Raw genomic sequence first — 13,413 nt, forward strand, 5'->3', positions numbered from 1 at the left:
TGCCCTGTGGAGGTGGAGTAAGAGTCCGCCAATAGAAATTACTCAAAGAATGCACTGATTTCAGACCACTGGCTGGTTCAGATGATAATAAGGTACTTTAACACAACATAAGAGCCAAACTGGTCTCAGACCAGCATCCCTAATCCCCATCAGAAGAATTTCATCCCAGAAGGGCCAGAAGTTACGATGGCAACATCTGGCTGTGATTATATGTTTTTCTGGTATCCTGGATGACTCAGAATTTGCGCCAAAATTTGGCATAACAAACATTAGCTCTGTTGTTTCAACACAAATTGGATCAGGGTTATAAACCCAAAACAATGTTGTAGTTTTTAAAGACAATGCAGACCTTTATTCTACTGCGCTCGTTTTTGTAAAAAAGGCTTTAGTTTGAGATTCTTACATTCACAATGAGGAATAAAAGGTGTTGGAAGGGCTATGCATACTGTAATAATACCCCATAATAAATATGTTTTTTGGACGACAGTGACTTCATTGTAGTAACATCATCACCACATCACTTATACCATGTAATGACAAATGACAAACAATTGATATAAGCTGTGGATGATGTTCTATCACTACTGGCTGTGGAGGAATCATGGAAAATGAACAATTATGACATTATTTCTTGAGGTCTTTCTGATGTTACCATAATGGCACTCATGCCAATTAAAGTACATGTTTTACTGGTTAATATAAGCTTGACATCATCTCTCTAGCACAGTTAGTTATGCAGATATCCTGGAAATGATGCACAATTGATAGTAAAAATATTATTCTGCAGCAATTCATTGATGGCATTGCAATGCCTTCCCAGTGGGAAAAGTTACATTCATCCAAAGTTGATCCATGTTGAAGACTGGCATTGAATCAACATAGAAAATATGTTGGATTTGAAAACTGGATCAAAGTAAAAACTTTATATTGGATCAGTTTAAAGTTCACTATCAATATTCAATATAATACTCAGTTGATTATAATAAATGTTGAAATCAACAAGTAACACATTTGCTGCTATCTATAAAGAAATAAATATACTTCCTATGGGTTTCTGACAGAAAAGGTTGTATCATCAAGGTTGGTCATTTTGAGATGTTGTTACTACGTCAGGAAATTGATGTTGGAGTGACATTTCTTATCATCTTGATTGACATCAAAAGTAATATCATCAAAAACAACATTGATATAAGGTTGCTGTGCCCACTGGGTTCACTGGTGTTTTATTTTATGTGTATCCACTGCTGTGTGATGAATCAAGAAGTTAAACATTGTAACCTTGTTTTTAGTTGGGCCACAGGCAGCAGGCTAGGTTCTTTGTGGAATTTGTTTTTGTTTATTTCCTAATCTGGCATGTCACAGGTGAGTGTAGGTGACCAAGTGGTTTAGTGTGCTTGTTTACAGTGCTGAAGGTTCCTGGTTCAAAACTACCCCTGCCCATTCTCCGTGTATTGTGGAGTTGCTTTATGAACGGCATCTAACGTAAAAAAAAAAAAAAAAGTCAACATGCAGAGCCACCTCGCATCTGCTGTGGTGACCCCAAGTGAAAACAAGAGAAGCCAAATTAACTTACTTGTACTAGTCTAGAATGTCACTGTCTGAGAAGGGGGGGGGGGCTGGGTAGGGTTTTGATTGCGCCACAGTGGTTGGAGAAGGCCAAGGGGACACCCATGCTTCATCTGAATGGCTATGGCAGATACATGGTTATTTTAGAGATGTGATGGTGGACCTGTTGTCTGTCTGGGTGGTTGTGATCCAGGATCCAAGGCGGTTCCATGGTGTCATATATGTGGTGAAGTGTGGAACCATCGCATGCTCCCAGACTTGAGTTTGCCCTGTAAATTACAAAGTGCCCTGGTTGATAGTGCCCCTGCTACAGGACTGTTATTCGTCTATAACAGTCCATATAGTTCCTTTTCTGTGTGTAAATTCCACAAAAGTCCAACACATTTAAGAATTACAGTCAGGTGGAAAACCTGCTTCAGTGAGCAGCTAAAACAAGTGGCTTCACTGAAGCTTCCGACAGGACGGCAGCAGTCGCGAGTCAAACAGATTAATTTATTTTTCGTGATGTCATCACGAAATGAAGTGAGATTGAATTGTTCACGCTGCTCAGTTTGGATTTATTTTGTGTGGGTGCGCACGTGTGTGTGCGTGTCATTCATGGGCAGTGTCAGCTAAATCTACAGAAAAATGACATCACTGGACAAATAACACCTCTGGACTTTCTATGGCTGGAAAACAACTGAGCGATGAAAAATATAAACAGATTTTTTTTTTTTTTAAATTGCAGGGACTTAAAAAAGTAACGTGACTATTGTCCTTTTCAGAAAAGTCACTTTTTTCTTCTTCTTTTGACTGGATCTCTACACAGCCCTCTGTGAGTCAAACTCTTGATTATACAATTAATGGAAAAAATGACAAAACTGTGGTGAGTCCATGATGAACTTAATGTACCTACTTATATATTAAAAAGGATCTGCAAGGTGTTTTCAAGCAGACTGTCAGGTGCAGAGCAGTGGAAAAAAAAACATGCATGCATAATCCTAACTAAATGTGCACATACAGAAAAGTGGAAAAACTATTTATTTGATATTTCGCTAGTTTTGTCTTCCATGGTGACAGCAATCAGGTGCAGTCGAGTTGCATGTCCACTTGTGCTGAATTGACACTGGAGGTTTCAGAAGGCCAGAATGAGCCATCAGCCACAGTAAAATTATAAGACAAATCTTTCCACCTGATCTGTTCAGATTTGAACATGCACAAAAGTTTCTGATGAACTCGGTGGACATCAGCTGACAAGGAACTTGAATTTTGCACTTTATAAAAATGAAATGCATAAAAATCATGGCACACAGCCCTGATCATTGGCTGTGATGTTGAAATGATATTGCTCTTTTTTTTCTGAGTTCATGTCCAAACCCATGGAAAACATGGTCATGTTAGTGGATGATCTGCTGTTGCAGTGGTGTCGCGGGTGCTGCGCTGTGAGGTGTTTTTGTGTGGCCTGTGTGGTATTTGTGTGTCTTCAGGGCTTGGCGACTCTTCTGCAAAAATCAGGTGCAGCTTAATACTTATTACCACACTCATATATTTGAACCAGAATTTCGAGGACATTTACACTAGAGGTGGGCGATACCGGGAATTTTGGTATTGATCCGATACCAAGTAAATACAGGCCCAGTATTACCGATATCGATACCGATACCAATACTTTTTCATATTTAAGCTTCATAGATCCAAAGGATTCAAAAGACTTAGGACAGAATTTCACCAAACATTGTACGTGACAACAAAATACTTTATTATCACAATCAATATTAAAAAAAAAAAAAATCACTCAACACAACTTAAAATCTCCTGAGGTAGGGGGCTGACTCGAGGAGAGCGCTGAGTGGGTGGGCCAGGCTGAGCCTACCTCCATGGCTGTTGGCTGGCGCCGCTGAGCCACGTGATGGCACAACAACAAAAGGCCAGAAGGGGGAGGGTGCGCTGCTCCGTGCTGTGTGACAAAGCGCAGCACTGCTCTTACAGACAGAGAGTAGACTTTGATGAATCTGTGCGCAGCAGTCAGTGCGTGCAGGAGAGAAAAAAGCTTGAGTATCGATCTTTTTACATGAGGATTGTTCAATATTAATACCAGCGTTAGTATCAATATTATCAATATTAGGCTCGATCCGCCCACCTCTAGTTTACACACCCATTTGTAGGTTAACTGAATACTTTAATCCTGATGTGGGGTCACAATTACTGAATGAGAATTTGTCCCAGTGGGTGGGAGAAAAAAATAAAAACCAAGACATGTCAAGTATTGCGGCTAAAATTGTCATTGAAGCACTGTATGTGATTAGATATTTCCTCCTCCTTCTTTTATTTTGCACTTTCTGATGATAAACGATCTTAACTTGAAAAACAAAACAAAACAAACAAACAAAAAACGGGACGGAATCAACTCAATCAGGAATTAATGGAGGACTGATTCATGAGCAACATGCAATTCAGAAACTGACCAGCAGATGGAGACAGAGACTTCATGATGACTAAGCAGTAACTGGTTAAACTCGAACTGTAAACCTGAAAGTCTCGTTGTTGCAGGTTGTTGTCAGTTTCTGTTGAAACTGCCTCTGTAAACAAGGGTGAATTCACACTAGTGTAAACACTAAATATAGGGGAAAAAAAGAAACCCTAAATCTCTAAACACACATTTCACTAGAGCACCTTGAAAAGATTTAGCACTTTTGCTGTGTGTGTATGTGTCTATATGCATTTTTATGTGTACATGGTTTTATCCGTTGCTTAGAGATCATCTGTTTCTAGATGTGTGCTAATCCAGTTAGCTATCAACAGATATGACATCTTGCATTGCCTGTCTTTTCAATGATTTGAAGTAATTTCTTGCTCATGTGATTTACTTTTACCAGGTTTTGTACTTTTGTACAAAAAAAAGAATAGAGAGATAAAAGAAAAAGAAACACAAACAACCAACCAAATAAAAGCCTGCAAGGGTGTGCATCAATTTTGTTTCTGCAAGACCATGCACTATCTTGGGTAAAGAATTGTGTCATTTAGATTCGATTACATTAGATTAGATATAACTTTACTGATCCCTTGGGAAGACTCTCTCAGGGAAATTGAGTTTCCTAGCATTGTATAGCAGCACACAGGGTAAGAAGCACAAAGAGTATCAAAAGTGAAAAAAGAAAAACACTTTGCTTCTCAGGGCCTAACTGTAGTCATACAGTGCATCCAGAAAGTATTCACAGCTCTTCACTTTTTTCTCTATTTTGTCATTTTACAGCCTTATTCGAAAATGGAGTAAATTCATTTTTTTCCCCTCAAAATTGTACTCACAACACCCCATAATGTCAACATGAAAAAAGTTTTAGAAATTTCTTAAAAATAAAAAAATAAGAAGTCACATGCACGTAAGTATTCACACCCTTTGCTCAATACTTTGTTGGTGCACCTTTGGCAGCAATTACAGCCTCAAGTGTTCTTGAATATGATGCCACATACTTGCCACACCTATCTTTGGGTAGTTTTGCCCATTCTTCTTTGTAGCACCTCTCAAGCTCCATTAGTAGATGGGAAGCATCGATGCACAGCCATTTTCAGATCTCTTCACAGATGTTCAATCTGATTTGGGTCTGAGCTCTGGCTGAGCCACTGAAAGACATTCACAGTGTTGTCCTGAAGCCACTCCTTTGAAATCTTGGCTGTGTGCTTAGGGTCATTGTCCGCTGAAAGATGAACCTTCCCCCTCAGTCTGAGGTCAACAGCGCTCTGGAGCAGGTTTTCATCCAGGATGTCTCTGTACATTGCTGCGTTCATCTTTCCCTTAATCCTGACTAATCTCCCAGTTCCTGCCTCTGATAAACATCCCTATAGCATGATGCTGCCACCACCACCATGCTTCACTGTAGGGATGGTGTCTGGGTTCCTCCAAACATGACACCTTGCATTCATGCTTGAGTTCAATCTTTGTGTCATCAGACCAGAGAATTAGTTTCTCTGGTCTTAAGGTGCCTTTTTTTCTTCAGGTGCCATCTGGAAAACTCCAGGTTAGCTGCCATGTGCCTTTTACAAGGGAGTAGATTCCATTTGGCCACTCTACCATTCAAGCCTGAATACTGCAGAAGTGGTTGTCCTTCTGGAAGGTCCTCCTCTCTACAGAGGAATGCTCAATGGATCAATGGACCATATGCTAATTTACTAAATTCTGAAAGTTAGAAAAGGAAATCAGAAAAGCTATCTGGGACCTCAGAAAGCCCATCTGCAATTATTGCTTGATCTCCAAAATCAGTCTATGCGAGCGAAATTATGTTCAGTATGAGTGTTGTCATTAGTGTCACTTCGAAAATTAAAGTCATGATAAGTAATTTATCCTAAACTTGTGATCTGTTGTTTTTTCAAACGTATGCAAAAACAAATCTTGAGAAAAAAAATACAGTATGCGATAGTTAATTATTAAGAGTCTGTTCTTTCATATTTATGAATACATTTTACCACATTGCAGTTGTTTTTTTAATGAAAACTCAACCTATCATTCTTTTTGAGTTCTACACATGTGGTGATAGCTTATTTACACCAGGATGTTAATAAAATCAGTGCTGGCTATTCTCAGAATAAAGTACTTATATCCACAGTTTCAAATTGCATAAGTCAAATGGTGTCCACTTTATGGTCTTCTCAAAACATTAAAATTACTGTTCTGGATGCTCAGAATGCATCTGAGCTTATCTAGAAACCGTTGGCTTCTGGGGGCCTAAAGCGGCCCCCAGACCCCCAGCCTATGGCCTTTGTCCCCCCCAATTTCTAGTTCTAAATTGCGCCCTTGTTTACTACTCATACTGAAAGAGAGTTATCAGTCTGTCCTGCTGTTTGAAAAGTTACTTCTGTGAAAGATGAACCTGGACAAGCAGCGATAGGACCGAGGTCACTGTTTACCTCTCACCTTCCTTATCAAGCCGTCAGTTTGCCCTCCGCCCAGACATAAAGCGCCTGACCTCTTCCCGCAGCGTTTCCTCTCTCCACAGCGGGTTAAGTTAAGGTGTTGAGCAACAGTTCGATTAAAACATTGACAAAGTGAGAGCTGTGGTTAGACCTGCAAAAATATGAAATGACTAAGTGATAACGTTTAACCTTGCGGTCCACAATCAGCAAAATGAATGGGGGGGAGAATACCTGTGGCACATAATCTAGACTATTATCAAATTGAAAGAATCAGTATCACATTGTCAAATGTTAACTTTTTTCAGAAAGGTTCAACCTAATTCAAAATGTAATCTTATGTGGATTACAGGACGTTACCTTTCTTTTCAACCTTTTGACTTCACCTTGTTTGACTGTGCTGGTTTCACATATCACCTGTACTTATTTCAACCCATAAATCTAAAAACACTTACTGGTGATCAGAGCCACCACTGCCAAAATGTGCATCACATGCTGTGCGTAGGGTAGTAAGTGCTGGACTGGAGGGGGCACCAAAATAACTCAATCAATGATCATCATTTTCATGTGTTTGAAGTTCAATGTCAATTATCTCCAAAGTCCCACAATTCTGTACATGTTTTCACAGACATTCTCCTGCTATAAATATTTTTTACACCTGATGCAGCTTCTTTGAGACCTCTGTGACATATGTAACAAAGATGCCCCCAGATGTTCGTACTTTACCTCAGACTGTTAATAGGACCCACACAGTGTGCGCGTGCACACACACACACACACACACACACACACACACACACACACACACACACACACACACACACACACACACACACACACACACACACACACACACACACACACACTCAGTGGGCCAGGATTACCACTGTATTCTAAAAAGAGGAGGAATATATGATTTGCAAAGTGAAAATTGCTATATCATTCATTCATTCAAACCTTTGTTTAACCAGGATTTAAAAACTCACTGAGATTAAAAATCTCTTTTACAAGAGTGTCCTGACCAAGAGGCAACACACAAAACACATACATACATAAATACATATTACATACATCATTTTAAAAAAATCAACATCTAAATACATTGACAAACGGACCTTTGATTCATCAGATCCTTTAAAAGTTGTTTAAAATGACTAAAAGAGACCAAGTACTTAAGTTGCAGCTCATCCTGAAGCTGATTCCAAGCAAATGGTGCAGCAAAGTTAAAAGCCTTTTTGCCCTAATCAGTGCAGACTTTAGGCAAAGACATTAAATACACACTGTAGTGCAGCAGTGACTCCTGTTTTTTTTTTTTTTTTTTTTGCAAAGTTCATAGGTTTGCTTTTGCATTTCTGAGCATCTCACCATTTTCCTACTTTGCCTCCCTCACGATCTGAGTGTCCAATGAGCATCACCTGGCCTGAAAGCTCATATCCAACTCAAACACTGATATTAAATTCCACAAATTAAATGCCACAGCTAGATTTGCCTCTGCGATCATCTAGCTCCATTCCAAACTATGGTGTAAATTAGTTTTTTGGTTTTCTGCAGCACAGTTACAGGAATGTGCATTTATTTGAATCTTTATTTAACCAGGTTAGTCTCATTGAGATTAATATATCTTTTGCAAGTGAGACATGGACAATTATAAAGTCTCCAATTCCCCTAACCTGCATGTCTTTAAATGAGCATAAGAGGAACTAGTGGACATTAGAGTGATTTTTTTTTCAGGCCAAATGATCAAATTATCCACAACAATTGATCCAAAACCTGTAACTTATGAATGTTAAGAGTCAGGCTGAGAATCTTGCAGTACTTTTTCCAAATCTTAAGAAGATGAACTCTGTTCAGTTCTTGATCTATGTGTTTTCAAATTCAATTCAATTCAGTTTCAATTTATTTTCATTTATATAGTGCCAAATCACAACAAGGTTGCTTCAAGGCGCTTCACACAAGTAAGGTCTAACCTTACTAACCCCCAAAGCAACAGTGGTAAGGAAAAACTCCCTCTGAGGAAGAAACCTCAAGCAGACCACTCACAGGGGTGACCCTCTGCTTGGGCCATGCTACAGACACAAATTACAAAACAATTCACAAAATGAACATACAGGAAATGTTGCCAGTGCACAGGGTGGTTTCCTTAACAGATACCACACCCATCTCTGGACGAAGCCGCACCTCAAACAGAGAAAAGAAAAAAGCAGAATCAAGCATCAGAAAGACAACACATATTTTCAAACAAATGTTTTCCTCAATTCTTCAATAAAATTTTCAAATACAAAACAAATGCGTTTCAAATTCACTCAGTCAATACTGATGAAAAGAACATTAATTCTGATAATATCATTTTGTGACCTTCTAAATATTGATGTTTATAAGGGTGACTGCTGAGAATTTGACTATAATTTGGATAGATAAAGTGTTGAAACCAGGTGATTGTTCATATGTGTTTGCCCTTCAGAGACCCAGTGCTGAGCATCAGCTCACCCACTTTTTTTTGAAGAAAGCTAGTTAAATGCTTACCCAAAATTAAATTAAATTACAAGGAATGAGAAAAGGACACTATTTTTTTTTTATTTGTGATGAAATCAGAAATTTTATTGAACTGGGCATTCTGACGAACATAATACTGGCCATGCTCATGCATCGACCTACCCCCTCTTCAGGCAGAATTTCAGGTGGAATACGACGAGCGAATATGGTATATGATACTTTTCTAAGCACAGTCACTAGACAACAAAAACGAAGCAGTGAATACATGTATCATCATTTCAAAAGTTTTTCTGCACCATTAAGCTAATTTTATTTATGGATATTCTAATGATATTTGAATGACTGTCATAAATATTTTCAAATGCTAAAACTTGTTTGTGAACAATATAAGGTCATATGTTGTCCATTCAGATGCATTCATATATATATATACACTCAACAAAAATATAAATGCAACACTTTTGGTTTTGCTCTCATTTTGTATGAGATGAACTCAAAGATCTAAAAGTTTTTCCACATACACAATTTCACATTTCCCTCAAATATTGTTCACAAACCAGTCTAAATCTGTGATAGTGAGCACTTCTCCTTTGCTGCGATAATCCATCCCACCTCACAGGTGTGCCATATCAAGATGCTGATTAGACACCATGATTAGTGCACAGGTGTGCCTTAGACTGCCCACAATAAAAGGCCACTCTGAAAGGTGCAGTTTTGTTTTATTGGGGGGGATACCAGTCAGTATCTGGTGTGACCACCATTTGCCTCATGCAGTGCAACACATCTCCTTCGCATAGAGTTGATCAGGTTGTCAATTGTGGCCTGTGGAATGTTGGTCCACTCCTCTCCAATGGCTGTGCGAAGTTGCTGGATATTGGCAGGAACTGGTACACGCTGTCGTATACGCCGGTCCAGAGCATCCCAAACATGCTCAATGGGTGACATGTCCGGTGAGTATGCCGGCCATGCAAGAACTGGGACATTTTCAGCTTCCAAGAATTGTGTACAGATCTTTGCAACATGGGGCCGTGCATTATCCTGCTGCAACATGAGGTGATGTTCTTGGATATATGGCACAACAATGGGCCTCAGGATCTCGTCACGGTATCTCTGTGCATTCAAAATGCCATCAATAAAATGCACCTGTGTTCTTCGTCCATAACAGACGCCTGCCCATACCATAACCCCACCGCCACCATGGGCCACTCGATCCACAACATTGACATCAGAAAACCGCTCACCCACACGATGCCACACACGCTGTCTGCCATCTGCCCTGGACAGTGTGAACCGGGATTCATCCGTGAAGAGAACACCTCTCCAACGTGCCAAACGCCAGCGAATGTGAGCATTTGCCCACTCAAGTCGGTTACGACGACGAACTGGAGTCAGGTCGAGACCCCGATGAGGACGACGAGCATGCAGATGAGCTTCCCTGAGACGGTTTCTGACAGTTTGTGCAGAAATTCTTTGGTTATGCAAACCGATTGTTTCAGCAGCTGTCCGAGTGGCTGGTCTCAGACGATCTTGGAGGTGAACATGCTGGATGTGGAGGTCCTGGGCTGGTGTGGTTACACGTGGTCTGCGGTTGTGTGGCTGGTTGGATGTACTGCCAAATTCTCTGAAACGCCTTTGGAGACGGCTTATGGTAGAGAAATGAACATTCAATACACGAGCAACAGCTCTGGTTGACATTCCTGCTGTCAGCATGCCAATTGCACGCTCCCTCAAATCTTGCGACATCTGTGGCATTGTGCTGTGTGATAAAACTGCACCTTTCAGAGTAGCCTTTTATTGTGGGCAGTCTAAGGCACACCTGTGCACTAATCATGGTGTCTAATCAGCATCTTGATATGGCACACCTGTGAGGTGGGATGGATTATCTCAGCAAAGGAGAAGTGCTTACTATCACAGATTTAGACTGGTTTGTGAACAATATTTGAAGGAAATGGTGATATTGTGTATGTGGAAAAAGTTTTAGATCTTTGAGTTCATCTCATACAAAATGGGAGCATAACCAAAAGTGTTGCGTTTACATTTTTGTTGAGTGTATATATATATATATATATATATATATATATATATATATATATATATACACACACACACACACAAAGTTGGGTAGGATTACTTTGAAAGAATACATGTGGATTACATGTATGTATGTACATACATTTGGATTATATACATATAAAAGGCAGTTGACACGTCCCTCTGAGTTCCATAATTATGTATGATATGGCATCACCGATGGTTGGCATCTCCTGCTGTTTTACTTGAACTTTATAAATGTAGGTCTTTTCAAACTCAACAAAACACATGTAGACTGGTAGGACATGCTCCCAAGTCCCCTCCAAGCGAACTGAGAGTATGCCCAAGCTGAGGATAAAGAACTGGTCCACCGTTCCAGGATTAGGATAGAACCCGCATTGCTTCTCATGAGGTTCTGGAGGCTGAGAGTGAGTGTGATTCCCCTATAATTAGAACACACTCTTTGGTCCCCTTTTTTAAAAATATGCAACCAGAACCCCAGTTAACCATCCAGAGTTACTGTTCCAGACTTCCATGCAACATTGTACAGGCGTGTCAACAATGATAGCCCAACAACACCCAGAGACTTCAGCATCTCAGGGCCAATCCCATCTGCTCCTGGTGACTTGTCACTGCAAAGTTACTTTATTTCTAAATTTTAAAACCACAAATTGGTCCATAAAAACATAAAAAATGAATAAATATATAAAACAAATAATTATAATCACATAATTGGAATCACCGGCCTCGGAGGATGTTCATTCAGTTGTTTAATTTTGTAGAAAAAAGCAGATCACAGACATGACACAAAACTAAAGTAATTTCAAATGGCAACTTTCTGGCTTTAGGAAACACTATAAGAAATCAGGAAAAAAAAATTGTGGCATTCAGTAACGGTTACTTTTTTAGACCAAGCAGAGGGAAAAAAAATATGGACTCACTCAAGTCTGAGGAATAAATTATGGAATCACCCTGTAAATTTTCATCCCCAAAACTAACACCTGCATCAAATCAGATCTGCTCGTTAGTCTGCATCTAAAAAGGAGTGATCACACCTTGGAGAGCTGTTGCACCAAGTGGACTGACATGAATCATGGCTCCAACATGAGAGATGTCAATTGAAACAAAGGAGAGGATTATCAAACTCTCAAAAGAGGGTAAATCATCACGCAATGTTGCAAAAGATGTTGATTGTTCACAGTCAGCTGTGTCTAAACTCTGGACCAAATACAAACAACATGGGAAGGTTGTTAAAGGCAAACATACTGGTAGACCAAGGAAGACATCAAAGCGTCAAGACAGAAAACTTCTCAAAAATCGAAAATGCACAACAAAACAAATGAGGAACGAACGGGAGGAAACTAGAGTCAACATCTGTGACCGAACTGTAAGAAACCTGTTGGGAAAGTGTAATGACACTGACCCACAACAGGGGGCGTAAATGAACGGACAACAGATGAGCCAAGACTTGAGTGACAGCTGTCACTCCCGGCTTGTCGGGGTGTTGGGTGTAGAAGTCAGCCTGGAGGGCTGGGTCCAGGATGAAGCTCCTCTTCACCCAGGAGCGTTCTTCAGGGACATACCCCTCCCAGTACCAAGTACTGGAACCCCCGGCCCTTCCGACGGATGTCCAGGAGCCAGCGCACTGTCCTCCGGGCAGGAGGCGGCGCCGGTCCGGGAGCACAGAGGGGTGAGGTGTGGTGTGGTTTGAGTCTGGAAACATCAATCAATCAATCAATCAACTTTTTTCTTGTATAGCGCCAAATCACAACAAACAGTTGCCCCAAGGCGCTCCACATTGCAAGGCAAGGCCATACAATAATTATGAAACACAGTCTACGTCTAAAGCAACATAACCAAGGGATGGTCCAGGGTCACCCGATCCAGCCCTAACTATAAGCCTTAGCGAAAAGGAAAGTTTTAAGCCTAATCTTAAAAGTAGAGAGGGTATCTGTCTCCCTGATCTGAATTGGGAGCTGGTTCCACAGGAGAGGAGCCTGAAAGCTGAAGGCTCTGCCTCCCATTCTACTCTTACAAACTCTAGGAACTACAAGTAAGCCCGCAGTCTGAGAGCGAAGCGCTCTAATGGGGTAATATGGTACTACGAGATCCCTAAGATAAGATGGGACCTGATTATTCAAAACCTTATAAGTAAGAAGAAGAATTTTAAATTCTATTCTAGCATTAACAGGAAGCCAATGAAGGGAGGCCAACACGGGTGAGATATGCTCTCTCCTGCTAGTCCCCGTCAGTACTCTAGCTGCAGCATTCTGAACCAACTGAAGGCTTTTTAGGGAACTTTTAGGACAACCTGATAATAATGAATTACAATAGTCCAGCCTAGAGGAAACAAATGCATGAATTAGTTTTTCAGCATCACTCTGAGACAAGACCTTTCTGATTTTAGAGATATTGCGTAAATGCAAAAAGGCAGTCCTA

The 13,413-nt window shown here is 40.3% G+C and overlaps 1 protein-coding gene across 1 annotated transcript in view; it reads right to left on the bottom strand.

The window, feature by feature from the left end:
• LOC117514108 overlaps positions 1–9,930 on the bottom strand; it is a 57,995-nt gene extending 48,065 nt beyond the window's left edge. Inside the window, exons 1-2 of the mRNA XM_034174396.1 lie at positions 9,925–9,930; positions 350–356 (exon numbers count right to left, since the gene is read on the bottom strand). The gene's annotated coding sequence lies outside the window, so the exon portion shown is untranslated. The remainder of the gene's footprint in view (positions 1–349; positions 357–9,924) is intronic.
• Positions 9,931–13,413: the final 3,483 nt, after the last annotated feature.

Source organism: Thalassophryne amazonica, chromosome 7 (assembly GCF_902500255.1).
Source record: "Thalassophryne amazonica chromosome 7, fThaAma1.1, whole genome shotgun sequence".
Taxonomy (NCBI): Eukaryota; Metazoa; Chordata; class Actinopteri; order Batrachoidiformes; family Batrachoididae; genus Thalassophryne; species Thalassophryne amazonica.